This window comes from Mus pahari, chromosome 4 (assembly GCF_900095145.1).
Source record: "Mus pahari chromosome 4, PAHARI_EIJ_v1.1, whole genome shotgun sequence".
In the NCBI taxonomy this organism is placed as follows: Eukaryota; Metazoa; Chordata; class Mammalia; order Rodentia; family Muridae; genus Mus; species Mus pahari.
Window position 1 is genome coordinate 139,952,008 of NC_034593.1, and position 3,815 is coordinate 139,955,822.

The following is a 3,815-nucleotide window of genomic DNA, read 5'->3' on the forward strand; positions in this document are numbered from 1 at the left end:
AGGGTGGACTGTGAGACTCACTGTGACGTGTGGACAGAGGGTGGACTGTGAGACTCACTGTGACATGGACAGAGGGTGGACTGTGAGACTCACTGTAACTCCACAGCTTCCTCAGTGAGATGTTTTCCATGCTTTGTGTTTTCGTTATTTGTTGTTTGTTTTTTATTTTGGGGGAGATTGCAAGGGCAGAGGGCAGATATTGGGGGACTAGATGAGTGGGACTGGGGTGCATGATGTGAAACTCACAAAGAATCAATAAAAATTTAAAAAGGAAAAGAAAACCTTTCCTGCGCAGTCAGTGGTCTCAGTGGCTGCAATCCCTTCAGGGTATGGAGGGGTCTCTTCACGGTGGCCTCCTGTCAGATAGCCTGCATATCAGATAGTTATAGTACAACTCGTAACAGTAGCAAAGTTACAGTTACAAAGGAGCAACAAAATAACTTTGTGGCTGGGGGTCATGCAACCTGAGGAGCTGTATTAAAGGGTGGCAGCATTTGGAAGGTTGAGAAGCACTCCTCCCATTTTAATCCACTGATCTCGTTACCAGTTAGCGCTTAAAACATTGTGCCATGGTTGTAAGCAAAGCATTCGCTCGCAGGCAGCAGAGTGACTGTCACCTCTTCGATGACAGTCTGGTGCAGGTAATACCAAAGTTTCTCTAACTCCAAGTTTTTATCTGAATTGACAGTTTTGTTGGTGTGCTATATAAGAGAAAAAGGAAACTTTTACCTGGCTACATAAAGAATTATCCCTGTGAGCACAGAAGGAGATCAAGCAGAAGGTTGAGTGACTAGCTCTTGTAGTAAGAGACAGTCTGACCGTGTGCCTTCCAGACCGTGACACAAGGTACTGGAGACGTGGTTGGGTGGAGCAGGAGGAGCGTAAGAGTGAGGACTGCCCTTGAGCCAAAGTCATTTCTCTGAATGTAGTGAACATGCCCTGCCGCTTCTGGGAAGCAGAGCTCACCCTCAGAGGCCGAGAGTAGCATGCACTGTTCATTCACCCCAGCACACTTGGAGAGGGCACGGGCGTTTGACATGGTGGTGTTTGTTCTTGTTTCTTCTTTCACTTTCCGACTTTTCAGAATACAGTTGAAGGAAAAAAACTTTAAAAGTCTGCTTATAGCTGTAGTCTCTGCCCACAAAGCTGCTCTGTAAGTAAACCGCGTGAGTATATACAGCAAATAACACATATCCTAAATATACTCTCAGAGGCCCAAAGAGCTGAAGGGAAGTGCTTGCCTCTCAGTGTGGCAGGACGGATGAGATAATGCTGTCACTGAACATTTCGGAAGTTGTAAATATGCTGTGCGATTGCTCTCACTGGTGCTTAGGGGCACGCAGGGACAGCCATGGTAACAGGGTTCTACTGGGCTTCGGTGTCTTCTTAAGCTGCTCTGTGACAATCCTGGTTCTATGGTGCTTTTTCTCTTCTGCCCCGTGGTGTTGTTGAGGTCTGAGAGCAGGGAAGTAGACCAGTGGACCCCTGCAGGCATTCCAGCATTTCAGAGAGCACAGGGCACAGCGGGGCTGTACCTGGCAGGCAGCGTGTGTGAGGAAAAGACACCCAGGCCGAATGTTGTGGATTCCAGCCTCACCCTCACGAGACATATATTTGCAGCTTATAAAAGGAAAATGTAGTTTGGATGCAAAGGTGATAAAATTGAATCAAAAATTAGAAGTAAACCTCAAAATAATGTATGCATTTATGGTTTCGATTTTTATATATTCTCTGCTGCTTGAAAGTGAGGAGCCCCACAGCAGGCATAACTCACCCCTCCTGCTTACCCAGTGCTTTCTGTCCAGGTCTGTGCCGCTAACATTTCTTCCATTATGCATGTGGTGTAGCAGTTACAGTTACTGTGGGAATCATCATTCAAAGTTCTGATGCTTACATTTCTGGAATCTTTACAACAAATATGAATTAACATATTACCCTTTCCTATTTCTTTGTACCAAAATTAAGCCCATCTGTGGTAGATGCTGTTCTAACTTGTGAAAGATATTTTGTAAACACAGTACAAGATATAGCCTTGGAGCCGTGACCAGAATCCAGCTCTGCTCTGTGGCACCAGCTTCATTGCTTCACAGTTTCACTCGGAACCTCAGAGCCTTAACTGCTGTCTGCGGCCTGCACGGCCGCTGGTCAGCACACCTCTGCATGGCACTGGTCAGCACACCTCTGCACGGCCGCTGGTCAGCACACCTCTACACGGCCGCTGGTCAGCACACCTCTGCACGGCCGCTGGTCAGCACACCTCTGCACGGCCACTGGTCAGCACACCTCTGCACGGCCGCTGGTCAGCACACCTCTGCACGGCCGCTGGTCAGCACATCTCTGCACGGCCGCTGGTCAGCACACCTCGGGGCTTTCTGGGCTCCCTCACCCCTTCCTTATATGCAAAACTCTTTAGCGTCTTGGACATGCACTGTGGAACACTTGACTTTATTTAACTATGTGCATGCATATATATCATTATGTTTTGTTCCCTCGGCCCTCACTGCCTCACCCCGGATAGTCTCACTTTGGTATCACACATATGCACATGAGAAGGTTTAAGGTTTTAGATTCAAGGGTGACACTGAGACAGATATGGCATATGTTATACATGTATGTATGTATGTATGTATCTATAATTATAATTTTATGTTATATGCATGTATGTATTAGGAAAGAGATTAGTGTCACAGATAGACAGGTAACAGCATTCAGGAGCTCCAAGGAGAGCTCAGACCAGCACGGCAGAGTAAAAGTCTCCTCTTAAATACTTGAGAGGAAGAGGGAAGGGAACTGGACGGAAAGGTTTGCTATTTTGACCCCAGGTGGCCTTCGCTCGGGTAAGCAGTGAATACTCACGTAGTCACAGAACATTAGGTCAAGGTCCCTCTGGGTCAACCATTACTGGAGCTGGTGAGCAGAGATGTCTAGAGAAATAGGTCTCTGGTTCTAGAGACGTGATTACCTTGGCCAGATCACCTTGGATTCTGGAGTCGTCACAGTTCAACCAAAATGGAGGAGCTGTACAAAAAGCAGTATGACCTTGGCTCACAAGATATATATGTGAAGGAGATATGTGCATTTAGCTAAGTGTACTCCTGCAGGTGAGAGAACATGCCACTCTTGGTCTTTGCCTCCCCCAGGCGGCCTCTTCTCCCCATAGACCTACCTTTACATCACCCCTATATTTCTGTTTAGATGTATTTAAGTGTCTAGTCTGCCCATGAGAGAGAGTGTAGCATTTGACTTTGAGTGGCTTATTTCACTTAACACCGAGGTCTCCAATTCCATTCATTTCCCTGCAGATGGTGTAGTTTGGTTCTTTGCAGCCAGCTTCAGACCATACAGCACATTTCCTTTGTCCACTCAATGGCTGATGGACATCTCACTGGCTCCTTATCTTGGCTGTTATGGGTAGTGACGTGAATGCAGTAAACATGAATGCAGTTTTATCTCCTACAGAGAGATTGAACAAAAGTGCAGTATTCACTGTAGTGCAGCTGTGAGCAGCATGCTTTAAGGTTGCAGCGCTCTTTCTGAGTTCTGTGTAGACCTTCCAGAACTGCACACCACTCAGACTTCCTGTGCTTTTCCAAAATGTTGTAAGTGCTGGAAACAGATGTCTATGTAGTGTTTACTATGGGCAATACTGCAAATTCAATGATGCTTCTCACATCAGGAGGTAGAGTCTATAATACAGTCTCTCACTCCTCGGATCTGGGCTGGATAGACACTTACTTCTATTCAGTAGAACAGTACTGCCCATTCTGGAGTGAGGCCATTGAAGGTGACCCATACATATGTCCTGCTGTCTCTCA